The following is a 16,240-nucleotide window of genomic DNA, read 5'->3' on the forward strand; positions in this document are numbered from 1 at the left end:
ACTGAGTATTTCTTGGATTCTGGATAGCTGTTGTCTGTCAGTACAGTTTCATGGTTTTATTACCAATAGTAATTAATACATAATCTTAATATCCAAATCTTTCCCCATATACAAATTACTGATGAAGCCTAATGGGTGGGAAATTATGGTTTTATGCATTATTCCAGTAAAAGCTAGATTCCTATTTTGATATTTTGATATTTTGATATAGATATTTTGATATCTTAGATATTTTGACTTCTTAGTTTAGGAATGGATTTATAGGTCTGAAGAGTAGTATTGATATGTGATAGTTTTATATCCATCCTGAAACTTGAGATACTCAATATGTCTGACTTATCTCTAGCAAAAGTCATACACTTTTATTGAAGTGGATCCATCAGAAAAACTAAAATATCTAGAGAGGTTTCTTTGGGCTCCCAAACTGCTCTGTTCAAGCACAATTCTCCAAATTCTTCATTTTCTTAAATTAGCAACTTCCCATCTGGCAAAGCAAAATAACTTTATTTTCCTCCCAGTTTTTTCTATATTTCATATAGATATTCCGTTTTAAGCTGATAAAGGAATCTTTCAAAATCTAACTGTAAATTTCCAATCATCCTCTGCTATTATTCTTTCATTGTTTTATGCAGATTATTGCAAGATAATGCCTCCAAAATCTTCTATAAAATGAATACTCTAGAGATGGTCAAAATTACCAGAATTTCAAGCTTTTGATTAGTTTTTTGTCAACAATTCAATAAACCGTTTTCAATAAAAAATTTCATCCAAAAATTTAGGGGTTTGACAATGTTTCAACAATCAAAAATGGCAACAAAAATTGTGACATTTTAGCATTAAAAAAAATTGAAAATTTAAAGAGAAACTATAAAAGATCAGAAAGATTCCATGACATTTATTTGTTTGGACCATCTTAATGGAACATCCACCTTTTTTGACTTGTGAACAGAAGAAAGAGTTGGGAGGAATATATAGACACAGAAAAAACACTCCCTTCAATACCTCATTGCAATAAAACTGAAAGTCAATTCCAATTTTCGTGGTAGCTCCTTAACTTTCTTGAGAAGGGCTCTCCATTCTGTACAGAGATTACCTGAACCCTGAATTCCACTGAAAGATCTTTTGGATGGAACTTCTCTGTCTGTCCAATAGTTTGCCCAATAAATGGGCTGCAGGGACTAGTGCTGTGCTGTAGCCTCTGAGTCTTACTCCCTCTTTTTTTTTCCTGGTCATCTTTCTTTTTCCCATTCACCCTTCCATTTCCCAGTGTGTTATCTCTGGTCTGAACAGCTCCTCCCAATTTCAGATGAAGGGAGATTAAATTATAAAAGTACCTAAAGTAATGAATGGTTTAGAGAAGGTTGATCAGGAGCTTCTTTCTCCCTCTCTGATAACATGAAAACAAGGGGACATTCAACTAATTTAAATGGTGGCAAATTCAAACTGATAAATGGAAATAGTTTTCCACACAATATCTAATTGGACTGTGGAACTCATTGCCATGAGAAGTCATTAGCCCAAGAACGTAGAAACATTTGAAACGGGACATTTTTATGAATATTAAGTATATCCAGAGTTGTCATAATTAATGGTAACAAAATTTGGAAGGGATGTTAAATCTTGTGCTTCAGGGTTTAAGCCAATCTCTAGCTCTTAGAGATCAGGAGGAGACCTAATGTGAGGTCAGATTATCCCATATCTATGCACATCTGGCACTGGCCACTGTCAGAGACAGGATAATGGATTATATCAGGGGTGGGCACACTTTTTGGCCTGAGGGCCACATCGGGGTATAGAAATTGTATGGGAGCCATGAATGCTCACAAAATTGGGGTTGAGGTGTGGGAGGGGGTGAGTGCTCTGGTTGGGGGTGCAGGCTTTGGGGTGAGGCTGGGACAGAGGGGTTAGGAGGGGGATCAGAGCTGGGGCAGGGTTGTAGGAAAGGGTGCAGGTTCCGGCTGGGGATGCAGGCTCTAGGATGGGGTTGGGGATGAGAGGTTTGGGGTGCAGGCGGGTGCTCCATGCTGGGATTGAGGGGTTTGGAGAGCGGGAGGGGGATCAGGGCTGGGGCAGGGGGTTGGGGCATGGAGAGAGATTCAGGGGTGCAGGCTCTGTGCGGCACTTACGTCAAGCGGCTCCAGGAAGCAGTGGCATGTCCCTTCTCCGGGTCCTAGGCATAGAGCAGCCCCCAACCCTCAGAGCAGGGCAATGGTGTGGCTTCCGGGAGCTGCGTGATGTGGCCCCAACCCGGAGACCCAGCAGGAACTCGCAGGCCGGCTTAAAATGGCTCGTGGGCTGGATCCAGCCCCCGGGCTATAGTTTGCCCACCCCTGGATTAGATGGACCTTAAGTCTAATCTATGCAATTCCCATATTCACTTGTGAACAAAATACTCAGTTTAACATTGTTTTAAACATGATACCACTATATTCTGCATAAGCAACCATACCAAAAATATGACTCATTTTTTCCCAGCCGTACCACAGATACGAGCTATCTTCTGTGCAAGTTCTTCCCATTTCTTAGGTTTCATTTAAGAATTTTATGGAAGGTTGGGGGGTGGGGGAATTGGGGGGGAGTTTGCTATGTTTTCCAGACACTTTATATGGCATATTTTCATAAAATCTATGAGTGAATCTTCTTTCCACAGAATCTTTGAAAATCTCTGAACATTGTCTCCTCATGCCAATGGATATTTTGCACATCTACATGACAAGTGAACTGGACATAATATTTTAGAGACTGCTTTTTTCTAGAAATCTCTTGTTTTATGACACAAAGAGAACAATGAAATGGGTATTAACATGAAGGAAAAGCAAGAATTTAAGGTGACACCAGAGATATAATTAATAGTAATAATATTTTGTACTGCTATAGAATCTTGAAGTTAGGGATCTCAAACTAAGTTAAGACAAGTTAAGACAAGGAAAATATAGGCTCGATATTATGAAAAACAATCTTGGCATTGGGAAGATCATTCCACAACGATCTTCATGGAAATGCCTCCATGCTTACATGGTGTGAGGGATTAGAATGCACACGGAGATACCCCGGATGGAGGATACCTGACAACTGGAGAAGACTACAGTGGCACTAGAGGAAGAAGAAATTATGGCTGCTCTGTGGGAAGATCTGGCTGCTCTCTGGCCACCTTGGGCAGCAGACAGTGTTCCACTCCACTCACTCAGGTCCCACATCCATTGAGGTAAGGGAAGAGAATGAAGGGACAAAATCAAAATTGCTAAGGTATAAAATGAGTTACACCTAGCAAGAGACATAAAAGGCAATAAGAGGTTCTTTAAATACCATAGGTGCAAGAAAAATACAAAGAAAAGTGTAGGTCCACTACTTATTGGGGAAGGCAAGCTAATAATGGGTGACATTAAGAAGGGTGAGGTGTTTAATGCCCATTTTGCTTCAATCTCCACTTAAAAGGTTAATTGTGATCAGATCCTTATCACAATTAATATTAACAAAGAAAAAGGAACAGAAAGCAGAATAGGGAAAGAACAGGCTAATGAATAATTAGATACATTGGATGTATTTAAATCAGGAGGGCTTAATGAGGGGAACAAAAAGGGGAACAAAGAGGAACTGGGGAATTATAGACCAGTCAGCCTAACTTTGATATCTGGAAAGATATTTGAATAAATTATTATTTCATGATTTTAAGGAATGATAGGAGGGAGACCAGCATAATAAAGACAATGGATTTCAAGAAGGCAGACTTTAGCAAACTCAGGGAGCTGGTAGGTAAAATCCCATGGGAAGCAAGTCTAAGGGGAAAAACAGTTCAAGACAGTTGGAAGGGATAAGGGAGGCAGAGAGGTATGTTGATGAGGCTTTCTGGGACACTGTAGATTTGTCCCACCTCCAGTCAGACAGCTCCTGTACTGTTAAGGAGGATGAAAGGCTCAGGGAAGGAGAGCAGTCAATGGGAGCAGAGGGAAACCTTCCCATAGTTGGGACCCTCCTTCCAGATGATGATGGGGTATCCTCTCGCACTGAGGTTACCTCTCCAGGGGAGGGAACTCCAGTCATTAGGAAAAGGCAGGTGTTAGTAATGGGCGATTCGATCATTAGAAACATAGATAGCTGGTTTTGTGATGACCGGGAGAACCGTATGGTAACTTGCCCGCCTGGTGTGAAGGTTGCGGATCTCTCGAGGCATCTAGATAGACTTATGTGTAGTGCTGGGGAGAAGCCGGTGGTTGTGGTACATGAAGGTACCAATGACATAGGGGGGGTAGGAGAGATGTCCTGGAGGTCAAATTTAGGTTGCTAGGAAAGAGACTGAAATCCAGGATCTCTATGGTGGCATTCTCAGAAATGCTTCCAGTTCCATGCGCAGGGCCAGGTAGGCAGGCAGAGCTTCAGAGTCTCAATGTGTGGATGAGACAATGGTGTAGGGAGGAGGAGTTTAGATTTATTAGGAACTGGGGAAACTTTTGGGAGAGGGGGAGCGTATACAGGAAGGATGGGCTCCACCTAAACCGAAGTGTACCCAGACTGCTGGCACTTAACATTAAATAGGTTGCAGAGCAGTTTTTAAACTAAGAGATGGGGGAAAGCCGATTGCTGCAGAGGAGCATGTGGATCAGACAGAGACTTCTCTTAGAGGAGAGTCTATTGATAGAGATTCTCTAGGTTTTAGTCAGGAGGAGAGGATGGATGAGGATAAAGTATGGGCCAGATCAAATGAGAAACATTCACATAAAAATAATCTGACACATCAGAAAAGGGCAGACAAATAAACACTGACAGGTTTTTAAAGTGCTTGTACACAAATGCGAGAAGTCTAAATAATAAGATGGGTGAACTAGAGTGCCTCGTGTTAAAGGAGGATATTGATATAATAGGCATCACAGAAACCTGATGGAGTGAGGACAATCAATGGGACACAACCATTCCAGGGTACAAAATATATTGGAAGGACAGAACAGGTCATGCGTCGGGGTGGGGGTGGGGGGGGGAGTGGCACTATAGGTGAAAGAAAATGTAGAATCAAATGAATTAAAAATCTTAAATGAATCCACATGTTCCATAGAATCTCTGTGGATAGTAATTCCATGCTCTAATAAGAATATAACAGTAGGGATCTATTATCGACCACCTGGCCAGGACAGTGATAGTGACTATGAAATGCTAAGGGAGAGAGAGGCTATCAAAATAAGGAACTCAAAAATAGTGGGGGATTTCAATTATCTCCATATTGACTGGGTACATGTCACCTTGAAATGGAGAAACAAAATTTTTCGATACTTTAAATGACTACTCCAAGAAGCAGTCAATACAGGAACCCACAAGGGGAGAGGCAATTCTCAATTTAGTCCTGAGTGGAGCGCAGGATCTGGTCCAAGAGGTAACTATAACAGGACCACTAGGAAATAGTGACCATAATATAATAACATTTAACATTCCTGTGATGGGAAGAATACCTCAGCAGCCCAACACTATGGCATTTAATTTCAGAAAGGGGAACTATGCAAAAATGCGGAGGTTAGTTAAACAGAAATTAAAAGGTACAGTGACTAGAGTGAAATCCCTGCAAGCTGCATGGACACTTTTCAATGACACCATAATAGAGGCCCAACTTAAATGTATACCCCAAATTAAAAAACACAGTAAAAGAACTAAAAAAGATCCACCGTGGCTTAACAACCATGTAAAAGAAGCAGTGAGAGATAAAAAGGTAAAAGATAAAAAAAACTCTTTTAAAAAGTAGAAGTCAAATCCTAGTGAGGTAAATAGAAAGGAGCATAAACACTGCTAAATTAAGTGTAAAAATGTAATAAGAAAAGCCAAAAAGGAGTTTGAAGAACAGCTAGCCAAAAACTCAAAAGGTAATAACAAAATGTTTTTTAAGTACATCAGAAGCAGGAAGCCTGCTAAACAACCAGTGTGGCCCCTAGACAATAGAGATACAAAAGGAGAACTTAAAGATGATAAAGTCATTGTGGAGAAATTACATGAATTCTTTGCTTCAGTCTTCACAGCTGAGGATTTTAGGGAGATTTCCAAACCTGAGCCGTCCTTTGTAGGTGACAAATCTGAGGAATTGTCACAGATTGAAGTGTCATTAAAGGAGGTTTTGGAATTAATTGAGAAACTTAACAGTAACAAGTCACCGGGACCAGATGGCATTCACCCAAGAGTTCTGAAAGAACTCAAATGTGAAATTGCGGAACTATTAACTATGGTTTGTAACCTGTCCTTTCAACTAGCTTCTGTACCCAATAACTGGAGGATAGCTAATGTAACACCAATATTTTAAAAGGGCTCTAAAGGTGATCCCAGCAATTACAGACTGGTAAGTCTAATGTCAGTACTGGGCAAATTAGTTGAAACAATAGAAAAGAATAAAATTATCAGACACATAGAAGAACATAAATCGTTGGGCAAAAGTCAACATGGTTTCTGTAAAGGGAAATCATGTCTTACTAATCTATTAGAGTTCTTTGAAGGGGTCAACAAACATGTGGACAAGAGGCATACAGTGGACTTGGTGTACTTAGATTTCCAGAAAGCCTTTGACAACGTCCCTCACCAAAGGCTCTGATGTAAATTCAGTTGTCATGGGATAAGAGGGAAGATCCTTTCATGGATTGAGAACTGTTTAAAAGACAGGAAGAAAGGGTAGGAATAATTGGTAAATTTTCAGAATGGAGAGGGGTAACTAGTGGTGTTCCTCAAGGGTCAGTCCTAGGACCAATCCTATTCAACTTATTCATCAATGATCTGGAGAAAGGGGTAAACAGTGAGGTGGCAAAGTTTGCAGACGATACTAAACTGCTCGAGATAGTTAAGACCAAAGCAGATTGTGAAGAGCTTCAAAGAGATCTCACAAATCTAAGTGATTGGGTAACAAAATGGCAAACGAAATGTAATGTGGATAAATGTAAAGTAATGCACATTGGAAAAAATAACCCCAACTGTACATACAATAGGATGGGGGCTAATTTAGCTACAACTGATCAGGAAAGAGATCTTGAAGTCATCATGGATAGTTCTCTGAAGATATCCACGCAGTGTGCAGCAGCAGTCAAAAAAGCAAACAGGATGTTAGGAATCATTAAAAAAGGGATAGAGAATAAGGCAGAGAATATCTTATTGCCCTTTTATAAATCCATGGTACGCCCACACGTTGAATACTGCTTTTAGATGTGGTCCCCTCATCTCAAAAAAGATATACTGGCATTAGAAAAGGTTCAGAGACAGGCAACTAAAATGATTAGGAGTTTGGAATGGGTCCCATATGAGGAGAGATTAAAGAGGCTAGGACTTTTCAGCTTGGAAAAGAGGAGACTAAGGGGGATATGATAGAGGTATATAAAATCATGAGTGGTGTGGAGAAAGTGAATAAGGAAAAGTTATTTACTTGTTCCCATAATATAAGAACTAGGGGCACCAAGTGAAATTAATGGGCAGCAGGTTTAAAACAAATAAAAGGAAGTTCTTCTTTACACAGCGCACAGTCAACATGTGGAACTTTTGCCTGAGGAGGTTGTGAAGGTTAGGACTGTAACAGGGTTTAAAAGAGAACTGGATAAATTCATGGAGGTTAAATCCATTAATGGCTATTAGCCAGGATGGGTAAGGAATGTTGTCCCTAGCCTCTGTTTGTCAGAGGGTGGAGATGGATGGCAGGAGAGAGATCACTTGATCATTACCTGTTAGGTTCACTCCCTCTGGGGCACCTGGCATTGGGCACTGTTGGCAGACAGGACACTGGGCTGGATGAACCTTTGGTCTGACTCAGTATGGCCATTCTTATGTTCTTATGTTCTTCACTCAAATGTGTAGGGATAAAATTAAAAAAGCCAAGGCACAAAACGACATCAAACTAGCTAGGGACATAAAAGGAAACAAGAAAACATTCTACAAATACATTAGAAGCAAGAGAAATACCAAGGACACAGTAGGCCCGTTACTCAATGATGGGGGAAAGACAATAAAAGAAAATATGGAAATGGCAGAGATGACTAATGACTTCTTTGTTTCAGTTTTCACCAAGAAGGTTGATGCCGATGGCATGTCTAAAATAGTGAATGCCAGTGAAAATGAGGTAGGATCAGAGTCTAAAATAGGGAAAGAACAAGTTAAAAATTACTTAGACAAGTTAGATGTCTTCAAATCACCAGGGCCTGATGAAAGGCATACTAGAATACTCAAGGAGCTGACTTAGGAGATATCTGAGCCATTAGCAATTATCTTTGAAAAGTCATGGAAGATGGGAGACATTCCAGAAGACTGGAAAAGGGCAAATAGAGTGCCCATTTATAAAAAGGGAAATAAGGACAACCCAGGGAATTACAGACCAGTCAGCTTAACTTCTGTACCCAAAAGATAATGGAGCAAATAATTAAGCAATCAATTTGCAAACACCTAGAAAATAATAAGGTGCTAAATAAAAGTCAGTATGGATTTGTCAAGAACAACCTGATAGCTTTCTTTGACAGGGTAACAAGCATTGTGGATGGGGGGAAGCAGTAGACATGGTATATCTTCACTTTAGTAAAGCTTTTGATATTGTCTCGCCTGACCTTCTCATAAACAAACTATGGAAATACAACCTAGATGGAGCTACAATAAGGTGGGTTCATAAATGGTTGGAAAATCGTTCCCAGAGAGTAGTTTTCAGTGGTTCACAGTCATGTTGGAAGGGCATAAGGAGTGGGGTCCCACAGGGATCGGTTCTGGGTCTGGTTCTGTTCAATAACTTCATCAATGATTTAGATAATGGCATAGAGAATACACTTACAAAGTTTGTGGGTGATAGCAAGCAGGGAGGGGTTGCAAGTGCTTTGGAGGATTGATTAAAATTCAAAATTATTTGGACAAATTGGAGAAATGGTCTCAAGTAAATAGGATGAAATTAAATAAGGACAAATGCAAAGTACATCACTTACGAAGGAACAAATCAGTTGCACACATACAAAATGGGAAATGGGACTGTGGAAAGGGATCTGGGGGTCATAGTGGATCACAAGCTAAATATGAGTCAACAGTGTAATGCTGTTTCAAAAAAAAAAAGCAAATATAATTCTCGGATGTATTAGCAGGAGTATTGAAAGAAAGACACAAGAAGTAATTCTTCCATTCTACTCTGCACTGATTAGGCCTCAACTGGAGTACTGTGTTCAGTTCTGGATGCCACATTTCAGGAAAGATGTGGATGAATTGGACAACATCCAGAGAAGAGCAACAAAAATTCTTAAAGGTCTAGAAAAGATGACCTAATAGGGAAGATTGAAAAAATTGGGTTTGTTTAGTCTGGAAAAGAGAAGACTGAGAGGGGACATGATAACAGTTTTCAAGTACATAAAAGGTTGTTACAAGGAGGAGGGAGAAAATTTTTTCTTCTTAACCTCTGAGGATAGGACAAGAAGCAATGGGCTTAAATTGCAGCAAGGTCGGTTTAGGTTGGACATTAGGAAAAACTTCCTAACTGTCAGGGTGGCTAAGCACTGGAATAAATTGCCTAGGGAGGTGGTGGAATCTCCATCATTGGAGATTTTTTAAGAGCAGGTTGGACAAACACCTGTTAGGGATGGTCTAGATAATACTTAGTCCTGCCTTGTGTGCAGGGGACTGGACCAGATGACCCCTCGAGGTCCCTTCCATTCTATGATTAAGCAATCAATTTGTAAGCACCAAAGGATAATAGGGTGATATGTAATAGCTAACATGGATTTATCAAGAACAAATCATACCAAACCAACCTAATTTCCTTTTTTGACAGGATTACTGATCTGGTAAATAGGGGGAAGCATTAGACATGATATATCTTGATTTTAGTAAGACTTTAGGCACTGTCGCACATGACATTCTCATAGACAAACTAGGGAAATGTGGTCTAGATGAAATAATTATAAGATGGCTGGATAACTGGTTGAAAAACCATACTCAAAGAGTAATTATCAGTGGAAAGTGATACTTAGTGGGGCCCCACAGGGGTCACTCTAGAGTCAAGTACTGTTCAATATTGTCATTAATTACTTGTATAATGGAGTGGAGAGTGTGCTTATAAAATCTGCAGATTACAGCAAGCTAGGAGAGGTTGCTAGCACTATGGAGGACAGGGTTAGAATTCACAATGACTTGACAAATTGGAGAATGGAGCTGAAATCAACAAGATGAAATTCAGTAAAGACAAGTGCAAAGTACTACACTTAGGAAGGAAAAAAAACAATGCAAAAATAACAAATGAGGAATAACTGCCTAGGTAGTATAACTGCAGAAAAACATCTGGGGGTTATAATAGATTACATCTTTTAAAAAGGGAAGAAGGAGGATCCGGGGAACTACAGGCCAGTCAGTCTCACCTCAGTCCCTGGAAAAATTAATGAGCAGGTCCTCAAGGAATCAATTTTGAAGCACTTCAAGAAGAGAAAAGTGATCAGGAACAGTCAGCATGGATTCATCAAGGTCAAGTCATGCCTGACCAACCTGATTGCCTTCTATGATGAGATAACTGGCTCTGTGGATGAGGGGAAAGCAATGGATGTGTTATTTCTTGACTTTAGCAAAGCTTTTAATATGGTCTCCCATAGTATTCTTGTCAGCAAGTTAAAGAAGTATGGGATCGATGAATGGAGTATAAGGTGGATAGAAAGCTGGCTAGATCATCAGGCTCAACAGGTAGTGATCAATGGCTCCATGTCTAGTTGTCAGCCAGTATCAAGTGGAGTGCCCCAAGGGTCAGTCCTGGGGCTGGTTTTGTTCAATGTCTTCATTAATGACCTGGAGGATGGCGTGGATTGCATCCTCAGCAAGTTTGCAGATGGCACTAAACCGAGAGGAGTGGTAGATATGCTGGAGGGTAGGGATAGGATACAGAGGAACCTAGACAAATTAGAGGATTTGGCCAAAAGAAATCTGATGTGGTTTAACAAGTACAAGTGCAGAGTCCTGCACTTAGGATGGAAGAATCCCATGCACCAGGGACCGAGTGGCTAGGCAGCAGTTCTGCAGAAAAGGACCTAGGGGTTTCAGTGGACGAGATTGTTAGGGGGCTTATTCCTTCAGCTACTTACTTCCCTGGTCCTTCTCGCATGAACAGAGAGCAACGATACCCGAAGTCCAAAGGTGCAAACAATTCAATGTTTATTGGGGTGAACTTCCAGCAAGCATGATTCCAGTTTCCTTCCTTAGTGTCCCCCTTCCCAGCTCTGACACCACAGAGCCTTACCTGTGTCCCTGTTCCCATTCCCCCCCTCTTAGCAAAACATGATTCCAATTCCCCACCCCCATTCCCTGTTCCTATTTCCCCCCACCCACACACACACACACTAACTTCCTGATTGACTGCAGACTATATAGTAAAACTTGAGTTCTGCTTAGCTATACCTTAACCAATCATTTTACTGAAATTTAACTAACCAATTCTAACATGATTATGTAACCAATTATATCCTACCACCTTAATTAGTTTACACCCAGCAAAATTAATTATACAGCAGACAGAAACAATCACAGAACCAGACAGAAATTATACAGACAAACAATAGGGAAATGGGGACTACAGTGATAGAACAACAAAGAAGTGAGGATTTCACATCCCAGCTATTGATAAGTGAGTTCTTGCCAGACAGGATGCTATCAAACTAAGTTTCCTTTTACATCTTCTAGGCACTTCCCTTTCTCTGGAGGCGATAAGCATTATCAGGACAGGATTGCATTCCTAACAGCCAAATAGCACCTTATTTCAGTGTGACTAGGTTGGAATGTGAGGATGTGACAGTTTGCTTCCCAGCTTATGGCTGCCTCTGCTGCTTAGCCAAAGGCCTTAGCCTAAGAACAGGGCCTCAGACTGTCACAGTAAGAGAAGGCTCTTACACTGGCAGACAGTGACTTTGATTCTTTCTTTTATACCTCTATAACTAGCCAAGTGATAAGAATACACCTAAATTCTTAGAGTATAGGCCTTTACAGACAAGCCTGAATATCTATATCCTAACAGAGATGCTGGATATGAGTCAACAGTGTGCCTTTGTTCCAAAGAAGGCTAACAGTATTTTGGGCTGTATAAGTAGAAGCATTGCCAGTAGATCGAGGGACATGATCATTCCCTTCTATTCAGCATTGGTGAGGCCACATGTGGAGTACTGTGACCAGTTTTGGGTTCCACAGTACAAGAAGGATGTGGAAAAATTGGAAAGAGTCTAGCGGAGGGCAACAAAAATGATTAGGGACTGGAGCATGATTTATGAGGAGAAGCTGAGGGAACTGGGATTATTTAGTTAGCAGGAGAGAAGAATGATGGGGGGATTTGATAGCTGCTTTCAAATACCTGAAAGGGGGTTCCAAAGAGGATGGATCTAGGCTGTTCTTAGTGGTAGCAGATGACAGAACAAGGAGTAATGGTCTCAAGTTGCAGTGGGGGAGGTTTAGGTTAGATATTAGGAAAAACTTTTTCACTTGGAGGGTGGTGAAGCACTTGAATGGGTTACCTAGGGAGGTGGTGGAATCTCTTTCCTTGGAGGTTTTTAAGGACCAGCTTGACAACGCCCTAGCTGGGGCGATTTAGTTGGGAATTGGTCCTGCTTTGAGCAGGGGGTTGGACTAGATGACCTCCTGAGGTCCCTTCCAACCCTGATATTCTATGATTTTATGAAATTCAAGAGGAGTCAACAGTGTGATGCAGTGGGGAAAATGTCTTATATCATTACTATTAATATCACTATTATTAACAGGAGTGTCATATGTAAGATACAGTTGGTAATTGTTCTGCTCTACTCAGCAATGTTGAGGCCTCAGTCGGAATATTATGTCCAGTTTTCAGTACCACAGTTTAAGAAAGATGTGGACAAATTGAAGAGAGTCCAAAAGAGAGCAATGGAAATTATAAAAGGTTTAAAAAACCTGACCTATTAGGAAAGGTTACAAATACTGGCATCAGTGGACATGGAGAACAATTGATCACCACCCTTTTGTAACATTCCTTAACATATCTGAAGACTGATTCCCTCCAGATATGTGTGAAGTAGAAATGAAGCCAACACCTGTGCCTACTCATAGTATGAGCTTCTGCAGCTGCAACACCCATGTGCCAACCCCCAGAAATAATACATTTCCAGGAGCTGTCATGAATTTGTTGCTGTTTGGTTCCCATCTGAGTACTTCATCTTTGGCTAATTCAATTCTTTTTGGGCATCGCAGTCAAACCAAATACTAAAGTCATGTTGTGATCCTAAGTGTCTGACTACCCTAACTCAACACCCTTCCATAGAATCATAGAACCATAGAATATCAGGGTTGGAAGGGACCTCAGGAGGTCATCTAGTCCAACCCCCTGCTCAGAGCAGGACCGATCCCCAATTAAATCATCCCAGCCAGGGCTTTGTCAAGCCTGACCTTAAAAACTTCTAAGGAAGGAGATTCCACCACCTCCCTAGGTAATGCATTCCAGTGTTTCACCACCCTCCTAGTGAAAAAGTTTTTCTTAATATCCAACCTAAATCTCCCCCACTGCAACTTGAGACCATTACTCCTTGTTCTGTCATCTGCTACCACTGAGAACAGTCTAGAGCCATCCTCTTTAGAACCTCCTTTCTGGTAGTTGAAAGCAGCTATCAAATACCCCTCATTCTTCTCTTCTGTAGACTAAACATCCCCAGTTCCCTCAGCCTCTCCTCATAACTCATGCGTTCCAGTCCCCTAATCATTTTTGTTGCCCTCCGCTGGACTCTTTCCAATTTTTCCACATCCTTCTTGTAGTGTGGGGCCCAAAACTGGACACAGTACTCCAGATGAGGCCTCACCAGTGTCGAATAGAGGGGAATGATCACATCCCTCGATCTGCTGGCAATGCCCCTACTTATACATCCCAAAATGCCATTGGCCTTCTTGGCAACAAGGGCACACTGTGGACTCATATCCAGCTTCTCATCCACTGTAACCCCTAGGTCTTATTTCTGTTTCATAAGAAAAAAATCATTATTTTCACCTATTTTAAAGACATTTTAATCAGCTTCTGTCTGCCTCCCCAGGGAATTTCAAAAGCTTGAGAAATGGATGACAGTGATAAGACCAAAACCACATGAATCTGCTACTTATTGAAGTGTTGACAGTCCAGGGCAGATGTAGCTACAGATGTGCCTTTAATTTTAAAAGAAGCAGCTGCATTTAATTTAAATTTAATTTAAAATGGAGTCAGAGATTACCAATTGACGTACTGGAGCCAAATCCAAGCCTTATGGGAAGCAACATTAGGTAAAACATTAGGATGTGGTGGTGGTCTTTGCCAGTAGTGTACTAGTTATGAGGGAATATAAAGGTAGGTGGTTGACAAAGAACCATAGTACAATGTCACAAGGCACAGCTACAGTAGGCCCAAAGGAGATCCTTCCTTATCTCTCTTCTCTTCTAATTAAAGCAGACTTGTGCATAAGACAGTATAAAAACAATAGACCCAAACTTTTCCCCAAGTTAGGTTCATATAGATCCAAGTGTTTTGGTTCAACACATTAGAGATATAGGGCCAGTTGTAAATTCAGATTCACATTCCAACTTCACCAAAATTCAGAGGTGGTTGGATCCAGGGTTTTGGTTTAAGCGTATCTCTAATCACTTCAACCACTTTCTTTTTTCCACCCTCTGGGTCACAGTCTCATTTTGATGCCTACTTATGCACTGAGAAGAATATACTAAATCATTTGTTGAATATGCACTTGACATTTTTAAAGTATCTTTCATCCATCCAGATCCAAAAGTGCTTTAAAAACTTTACCAACTGATTGCGCAAGCTATGTAAAGTAGAACGTTGCTAATTTTAACAAATAATGGCGAGACCCATGGTAGATGACTACATTTTGTAAAAACTGTGAGTAAAAAACATACAGATTCTATTAAAAAAGTGGCAGCAAAAATGTTTAGTGTTTACTGTCAGTAGAACTGGAATTTTAGTGAAATGTAACAAAATTTTGAAAAACTTACCTCTGTCTTTCTTAACAATAAAGTAGAAAAATAAGCATAAAGTTCTTCAAATACAGTGTCATGAACAGTTCCGTTTCCCTACAAAATTCAATGAACCAATGCACTACCACTTTGTCTGCTTCTAGTCTTCTTTTGGGACTCCTGCTCCTAACAGTGTGCGAGAAGTAACGTTAAAGCAAGCATTGCAGAGCTATGCAGAAATATTCTCCCCACCAACAAAAATGATGAAAAAGCCAAACAACTGTGATTTGAAACTAGAATTTTGTATGAAAATCAGAAGCTTTTGGCTGTAATTCTTCAGGAAGCCTAAAGGAACTAAGCAGCCAACTGCCATTGAACTTCCATGGAAGTTGTCCCACTCTAATTGTCCTTCATTCCTTGAAAATCTCCCCTTTATTTTCCATAGGTAAAAATACCTCATTTCTGCTGAAAATGCTAGTTTCATTATAAAAAACAGTGATGTTTCTGTATCTACTAATTGCACAAAATGGCATAGCTTTATGACTTAGGCCCAGAATTTTGCAATCTTACTTTATACTGGTATTAACCCAGAGTAACTCTTTTTACTGCTATGAACACCATTACATTGCTGAAAATGAAAGATCGGAGTTTAGCCCAAAGATCTCAAATAAATATTTAGTACTGACAATACATATTAAAATCCCTTTCAGAGAAGGCTAGCTATATCTCAGCAATAGATCCATTTTCACACTTTCCAGAAGCTTGCCTTAAACAAATCAGGCAGAGTGATGTGCCCATTGAATAAGTTATTTTAATTCTGGTACCTCTTAAAACTAACAAATTCGCTGAGATTTTTTGGCACTTTGCTGGAAGCTCTTTTGTCATCTGAGATGAGCACCATTGAAGTGAAGAATATACCATTAATCTATGTTACTGATAAAGCTTCATCTAGAATCATTATCAGTCTTATTTTATATACTTACTTAATTTATATATAAGTATATACTTATTTTGTATACTTTTTGAAAAAGTCGTTCTGCCTTGGCAGCCCTGGAAAAATTTCTTAAAAAAAAAAATAACGCAAACCCCTTAAGAAATAATAAAAGCAAATCCAAAAATAAAACACAGGATTTTTTTGTGAACTGATTATGAAGCAGCATGGTGCTTACCTGAGCTGCTCCTTTCAAAAGTATGATAGCGAGGAAAAGAGCTCAGAACTGCCTTGTCTGACAGAGACTGATAGAAAAACCAGAAAGAAAACTTCCTCAGAAAGGAGTCTGAACAGGTTGGACAAGTATTTTGGAAGACATCATAAGACTGATAAAAGGACTTTTTTTTTTTT

The sequence above is a fragment of the Lepidochelys kempii genome, chromosome 2 (assembly GCF_965140285.1).
Source record: "Lepidochelys kempii isolate rLepKem1 chromosome 2, rLepKem1.hap1, whole genome shotgun sequence".
In the NCBI taxonomy this organism is placed as follows: Eukaryota; Metazoa; Chordata; order Testudines; family Cheloniidae; genus Lepidochelys; species Lepidochelys kempii.